The sequence below is a fragment of the Perognathus longimembris genome, chromosome 12 (assembly GCF_023159225.1).
Source record: "Perognathus longimembris pacificus isolate PPM17 chromosome 12, ASM2315922v1, whole genome shotgun sequence".
Classification (NCBI taxonomy): domain Eukaryota; kingdom Metazoa; phylum Chordata; class Mammalia; order Rodentia; family Heteromyidae; genus Perognathus; species Perognathus longimembris.
Genome location: NC_063172.1, coordinates 16,083,988 through 16,092,684, shown reverse-complemented (window position 1 = coordinate 16,092,684; position 8,697 = coordinate 16,083,988).

Below are 8,697 nucleotides of genomic sequence, written 5' to 3'. Positions count from 1 at the left end.
CTTTGAGTCAAGCAGCTCAGAGTCAGCACAGGGCCCTGAGTTCAAGTCCCCAGGATTGGCACACACAAAAAAAAAGTGAAGGGAAAATGTTTCCTTATGTTTTGCAATAAGAACTCCAGTAATTCATCCTCACAGCCAATTGAAATCAGCTTGGGTTTATGCAAAGAAAGTACATTTTAAAAATTAATAGCCCAAGTGATTTTGTGATAGGTGTATGCATGAGAGATCATTATGGCAGTAAGAAATTTGATACATGGCTAAATCTTAAGTGTCTCTCTCCTGGAGAACTTACGCTAAAGTAGGAAGAAGGAATGGATGACCTCATATTATTTCTACAAAGCTATGATTCCACAAGTATAATGCAGGTTTTATCCATCTTCCTCCCTGTTTACACCTCCATTTGTTTGAAGTTGGCGAGCCATGTGAAACCAAAATTGGAATACAAATGGCAAACTGAGAGATCAATTTGTTTTACTTAGAAGAATTTTTGTGGAAGTATGACTTAAGCTTTTGAGTCTCAAAAGATGAGGTGAATTTCCCTGAGAAAAGTCTCGATAAACCCAAGGAAATGGTAGGTTTATGTTGTATTAAATACTTGGGGGGGGAAACAAAACCCAGAAGTCTCAACCCATTAGTCATAAATGGATTCCCACTGATGGTATTACTCCTTTTATGACTCCCAGAAAAACCAATCTTTATTTAAAAATCTGGCACCAATGGTTTAAAGACACCCTCCTTGCATGACGGGCACCTACCTCCCATCTGAGTTGTGCATCTCCTCTGGTTTAACTGTCTCTAGTCTACTTTTGCTCTAGTCCACTCTATACTAGAATAATCTTTCCAAAATGCTATTTTACAAACAATCAATATTATTCTTAACATCCTAATGAATATTATTCTTAACATCCTTAACACAGATAAATACTATAAAATCAATGATTCTCACCTGGAAAAAACCTTACCACTCAGGAAGGTGAACTCCTCAAACCCAAAGTTCTTGGGTTTTCCATTCAGGAACTTCCTATTTATCTATGTAATAGTCATGGCTCTTACTAAGGAATGACAGAAATTGGCTTGAATAAAGAAGGAAATTCAACGATTCACAAAACTAAATGCCATAACCAGGACCTTGATCATCATCAGGATTATTTTTTTTTTGTCAGTTGTGAGGCTTGAACTGTTCCTGAGCTCTTTTGCTCAAGGCTAGTGCTCTACGTCTTTGAGCCACAGCTCCACTACTGCTTTTGAGTGGTTAATTAGAGATAAGAGTCTCATGGGGACTTTTCTTCCCAAGCTGGCTTCAATCCACGATCCTCAGATCTCAGCCTCCTGAGTAGCTGGGATTACAGGTGTGAGACCTCAGCTCATAGCTCATTATCAGGATTTTTTTGCCTGTTTCTTTCTCATTAAATCTTCTTAGTTCTCTTTGTGGCCTCTGTAGGCCTTAGAGTCACACTTTTCTCTCATTAGGTAGAAAATAGTTCTTTTAAAGCACGTCCAACAGAGTAGGAAAGACTCTAGAACTTATAGGCACAGGAAGGAACTTCCTGAATAGAGTCCCAGGGACACAACAAATAGGAGAGAGACTCAACAAATGGGATCACTACAAATTAAAAATTTTCTGCACAGCTAAGGACATAGCCACCAAAACAGAAAGACAGCCAACCATATGGGAAAGGATCTTTACCAGCACAGCAACAGACAAAGGCCTAATATATGTCATCTACAGAGAACTCAAAAAACTAAGCCCCTCCAAGCCCAATAAACCAATTAGGAAATGGGCAAAGGAGCTAAGAGAGATTTCACAAGAGAAGAAATAAAAATGGCAAAGAAACATATGAGGAAATGTTCAACATCCCTGGTAGTAAAGGAAATGCAAATAAAAACAACCCTGAGATACCACCTCACCCCAGTTAGAATGGCCTATACTCTGAACTCAGGCAACAACAAATGCTGGAGGGGGTGCAGGAAAAGAGGAACCCTTCTCCATTGTTGGTGGGAGTGCAAATTAGTACAACCACTTTGGAGAACAGTATGGAGGTTTCTCATAAAGCTCAATATAGAACTACCCTATGACCCAGCCATACCACTCCTAGGCATCTATCCTAAACAGCAAGTCCCAAGATATCAAAAAGACATTTGTACTTCCATGTTTATCACGGCACAATTCACAATAGCCAAAATATGGAAACAACCCAGATGCCCCTCCACAGATGAATGGATCCAGAAAATATGGTACCTATACACAATGGAATACTACAAAGCGATTAGGAATGGTGAAATAGTGTTATTCGCAGGGAAATGGTCAGAACCCGAGACAAGCCTAGAACACAGAAAACAAAGGGGCATGATCTCCCTGATATATGACTGTTAAGAAAGGGAGACGGAGAGACAGTAGAGACCAGGTCTGTGAAACCAAAAACTGCTTGTCAAATGGTATTTCCCTCAGGATTGGGGCAGCGACCCAACAGTATGTAACTAAAATCAAACAACTACTCAACATATGAAGGTCAAAAATTGACCTCTCAGTGGAATACAACAGCTCAAAAACTATTGTATGTACTTTCATATAAGACTACTGTCGACATATTCTCTAATATCGACATTACATTTAAAGCCCTAGGCAAATTTTCTTGGGCTTGGCCACGTGGCTACTGTATATGTTCTTGATACATTGTATATTGTATATATGTCTACCTGACCTAGAGAAGGGAAAGAAAAACAGGGCATAAGATATTACAAGAAATGTACACCCTACCCTACTATGTAACTGTACCCTTTTTGCACAACACCTTGTCAAAAAAATTTGTGTTCAATTAATAAGTAAATTAAATTTAAAAAAAAAGCACGTCCAACATTTCAAAGCCTCCAAAAAGTCTTGGAATATCTTGGGTTAGGTTGGGATGGAGAATATTTATGGATTACTATAGACCTAGTTAGCACTGTGGTTGTTCTGGAGTTAAGGTGAGAGAAAGTAGTTCCCTAAAAGAAAGTACTTACTAGACAAAAATAAATGGTTCTCGTAGACAAAGCAATTACTTTTTCTTATCAATATTCACAGTGTTGTAGCAATGAACACCTTCAGTCATGTCTTACTCTCCTCACTGAATGTTTAAACAAACCAAATGAATCAAACCAATATTTCATCAATATCGTATGACACATTCGAGCCAACCACTCACCGCTTCTCCAATAAAATTTCCACCATCTAACTATGACATATATTTCTCTTGCCCATAGTCTTCTATAAAACCATGATCTGTCCATGGATCCATACATGATGGTGGTTCTGTGTTTATTTAACTCAACTGAGACTAAGCATGTACTGTATGATACTACCAATTAATCTTTCTTGAATGTGTCCTGTTTCCCAAGCAGATCAAACCATCTTCACGGTAGATATATTTAAACTCAGGTCACAGATACAATTGCTGAAGACTATTATTATGGTTAATTGCCTGTTATATAATTTTCCAGTTTGGGGTAGAGAAATTTGGGGAAACTACAGCAAGAAAACCATGAGAAACAAAGCCTAGTTGTATTCAACATGGACAACCACAACTATATTAATTGTGCATATAATAACCACTGGGAACTTTAATCAAGGGAAGGGAATTGTAAGTCTCTCCCTCAGATTAAGTTTGGGTATCAGTTAAGGCAACAGCTTCAAAAGAATGGATTATGTTAGAAAGAAGCTACTTCTAGCACTAGAGCTCGCTCATTCTCTCCCTTGCTCTCTCTCTCTCTCCCTCTCTCTCTCTCTCCTTCTTTCTCTCCTCTCTCTCTCTCTCTCTCTCTCTCTCTCTGGATAACCAAGGACTCATGCTTTTCTATTCCTAGGGCTTTTTCTTTTTTTCTACACTCACCAATACCCTCATGCAAAAGTACCTTGTATTCGATATGAATGTTAGACAAACACCAAATTAAAACATCAAAAGACTTGATGCTCCTGAGAGTGATGAATATTTATAATTGTGGCACTTATTTGGAATGAGGCACTATGTACACAGTCTGAAACCCTGGAATTTAGTATTAAAAATATTCTTTGGTTATTTTTTCCTCAATGAATTAGTAAGATTTTTAACATATAAATAAGTTTGAAAAAACTATTGCTAAGACACTTAAAATGCAAAATAGTGGTAATATATCTGAAAACTTCTTAAGAAAATAAAAATTATTAAATTATTAAAATAAGAGTTCAAAATTGTTTCTTCATTCTAAAACTAACTCTATTGTAAATACTTTACAACCTGTGTATGTTTCTTAGTGAACCAGGGACAACAACAGATCTAGACTTTCAGGTGTAGTATCAACTATTTAAGCAAAAAGCTTGAATATTTTTATAAAATTTGGCTTTCTCTACAGTGTACATGGAGCTGGAGAAGGTAGAACTGGTATTGGTAGTAACATTCCCAAATTTTGGACTAAAAATAACCAGTGTCTCCATTAAAGTCAAGGCCAAAAAGTAAATACTACTGGGTGTTAGTGGCTTACACCTGTAATCATAGCATTTCAGGAGGCTGAGATATGAGGATCACATTTTGAAGCCAGCCCAAGGAGAAAAGTCCATTATTCTCTTATTTCTAATTAATTACTAAAAAGCTAGAACTGTAGGTATGGCTCAAGTGGTAGAGCAGTAGCATTGAGTAAACCAGCTCAAGAACAGCACCCAGACCTTGCATTTAAGCCCTGAGGTCAAGCTCCTGGATAGGCACAAACAAACAAACAAATAAATGAACTTCTAGGGAGACAACACACTATTACACACTTACCTGGGGCACAGGATCACCTGAATGCTAATAAAAACATTCAGCTAGCTGAAAAACTGAGGAAGGATGAATGTAGGCTACCTGCACAGTAGGAACTACTGGAGAATATGACAACGAAGGCAAACTCCATTGAGTGTTCACACAATAGAACTCAGAAAACCATAAAGCATTGGATGGAGGAGAAAGGGTCCCTGAGGGGAGGGCACAAAACCCATGGAGGAAAACGAAAGTGTTAACTCATTTAGGAAAGGGTAAACCTGATGGTTTTAGAATACTGGTGAGCACTCATGGCAGCTGAAGCAAGGGAACCGGAAGGGGGAAAAGGCCCAGTCCTGGGAAAAGACACAGGATTCAAGGCTGAACTCACAACTGCAAGTGAAGAGACCACTTACACATGCAAGACTCAGCCTTAATCAGAATACAAGAGACTATATGTCCCTCTCACCTCCCAATGTGAAGTGCAGAAGCTCCAAATAGATAGCAAATCCAAGCTAAATACTCTAGAGAAAGGGACTGACAAAGAATAAGAATGTGCCAAGGAAACCTCTTTGAGACACAATGGAAAGATCTAAAATTCATTTAATCAAACACTACTAGGATATAGTTCTTTCTACTATCCTAGAAACACTATAGGAAATTCAAATCTATGGTGCACACTGAGTTACCATAGTAACAAGAATAACAAAAAAAATCAGTGCATAGGAATGGGCCAGTTCCTAATTTTATGAGTACAAGTCTTTTAAGTTTTAACAGGAGGAAAGCAAGTAATGTTTACTGTCAAGTCTAAAACACAGCTACATTTGTTTATGAGGAAAGTAATAAAACTAGCATATTTTCAAACAACATCCCAATCATCAGAAATCACTTCAAGACCTTCTATAAAGTGACAGTTATTTACACAGTATTGGTAAAAGTCTAAACTTAATAAATGCAATAGAATAGAGGATCCATAAACATATGTGCACAAATAATATCAATGGATTTTTTTTATAAAGATGCCAAGGTAATTCCACCAAAAAATACGAGTCTTTCACAAATCATACTAGAAAATTTGGATGTTCATGAGCAAAATAAGGCCTTTAAAAACTGATAAAAATATAAGTAGATGACAAGCCTAAATTTGAAATATGAAATTATGAAAAACAATAACATTAAATGGATATGAATTTAGTGATGATTATTTAAGAATTACACCAAAAGTTCAATCCATTAAAAATATATATGCATATATAGTAAAGCCATAGTAACATATAGAACTTTTATTTTGTGAAATATGAAATAGTATTCAAGGGGAGCCACAGATTGATCATCCTTGTTTGTAAGTCACATATTTGTAAGTCACATATTTGTACTCAGAGCATGTAAAATACCCTTGAGCTCAATGACTAGAAAATAATATAATTTCAATATGAAGAAAGATCTGGATAGAAACTTCACCAAAGAAGATACACAGATTCTAAAAATAATAGATGAAATTATTTTCACATTATTAGGGTTGGAGACATGAGTTCCCGCAATTTATATATAAAGCCTTGACCTCCAATGTATTTAGAAAAGAAAAAAAAAACTTCTTGAAGGAGATATTAGTCTAAGTAAAGTCATAGTGCGGTGCCCTCGTCCCACTGAGCTAACCTTGGAACATAGGGAAGAGGGATAGACACCAGGACTCTTCTGAATGTGCACAGAGAAAAGACCCTGTGAGTTCACAGTAAGAAAGCAGCCTTCTATGAGCCAGCAAGAAAGGGCTCCTCACATACCAACATTTCCAGTACCTTCATCTTGGATTTCTAGCCACCCCAATCTGTAGAATTCAATTATGATAGCCCTAGCAGGCTAATGCTAGTGCAAATGCAACTTAAAATCAGTGAAGTGCTACTACCGAATACAGGAATGACTAAAATAAAAACAATAAACCTGACAAAATGAGATGATGTCAAGGAAATAAAATGGAGGGAAGGCAAAATGGTGTAACCAAGTGGGAAAAAGGTTGGCGGCTCTTTACAAAGTTCAATACATACTAAGAGAATGATCCAGCAATGTCACTACTTGGTATTTCCTCAGGAAATAAATGCATATATCTAAACGTGTCTATGAAAAACATTTATAGGAACTTGATTCACAATCATCTCTAACAGAAAACCAGTGTTCTTCTATAGATGAAAGCGTGAACTCTTCTCTTTCAATGAACTGTTACCCAGAAACACAAGGGAGCTAACTACTGATTCACACAATGCCATGGAAAGAAAGTTAAATGTGTTTTGCTCATGAAAAAATTCATAAAATGTTAGCAGCTTGTATGACTTAGATCACACAATAGTTTGGATAGGCAAAATTATAGGAATGGAACTGAGTTTAGTGTTGCAAGGACATGGCGGTGTCATCAAGGATGACAACAGAGAAGCAATAGAAACATATTGCTAATGAGATGGAATTGTCTGGCTGCACCACCTTGGACTTGGCAGATGGTATCTCACCTCAAAGCTAAGCAGATCAGGCCTGCTGTGTACTTGGATGGGAGAGAGATAGAATTGTTACATATAGTAATAACTTGGTGGTTCAGGATTCTGTGTATTTGTTGGACTTTTAGTGTGACACACACACATACAAACACAACAGGAAATGGGTACTCAAAAGGTGGGGGACGAAGTCAAGGATAAGGGGACAGAAGAGTGAAGAGACAGCAAGTGGGGAGAATGCAATCACAAATTCAACATACCTTACAAAATTAAGCAAATTGTAGGGAGGGTTGGGGTTGAAAGGGATGTGTGGGAATGAGGGAAGGGATGACATTGATCAAGATGCATTGTATTCATAAACTGCTCTGTCAAATGTTAACTCCTTTGTACAACTACTTAAAGATAATAAAACCATATTTTTAAAGAAAAAGACAGGGATATAAAGAAACGAGGAAGCACAGGAACTTCCATCCCAAGGAACTCAGAGCTGTCATCTACCCTTTATGAAGCTGGGATAGTACCTGGAGTAGTTTCCTATGGCAATGTAGCAAATTACTGCAATATAGATGGTTCACTATAACCAAACTGTATTCTGTCACAGTTCTGAAGGTCAGATATCCAAAATCAAGATGTTTTCAGGGCTGCACTTTCTACAGAGACTGTTGGGTGAGCCTATCTGTGCCTGGTCTCTCCTGGCTTCCGTGACATGTGGTGGCATCTGTTCCATTGCTCTGTCTCTTTATATCATCTTCTCTTCATCTGAACACTTTGTGTGACTTTTATGTGGGTACTTGTCATCTGATTAAAAAACCCACTTGGATTGACCATAGTGGATATTGAAGATTTAGTCTCAAAATCCTGAACACAATTGCATTGATGAATAAGGCACGCTGCACAGTTTTTCAAGATTCTGATGGAAACATATACATCTTACCCAGTCAATCCACCACCACCCTTCCAGTGAATTTCTTTTCTTCCTTTAAATTTATTTTTATTATTATTTTAGTAGTTGTACACTAGAGTTGCCATTTAACGAAGCAGTTGCTGAATATATCATGATCAATGTCACCCCTTTCAACATTCTCACCCATCTCTCCCCTACCCATACCTTCCCTCATTCTTCTTAATTTTGTAGGATATACATTAGATTCTTGACTGCATTTCCCACCTCTTTGCTTCCTTTGTCTACCCCTTTCCCCTTGACCTCAGAATTTCTTCTTTTGTATAAACTAAGGAGTCTCAGTTTCTGTGAATTGCTATGGAAAGAGCTTAATTTGATCTCTCTGTGGCAGTAATGGCATTTACAAGTGACTAGTATCATTTATAAACTAAACCTGACTTTAGAAATTCTCCCAGGTTTGCTTTGTTTTGTTTTTGCCAGTCCTGGGCCTTGGACTCAGGGCCTGAGCACCGTCCCTGGCTTCCTTTTGCTCAAGGCTAGCACTCTGCCACTTGAGCCACAGCGCCGCTTC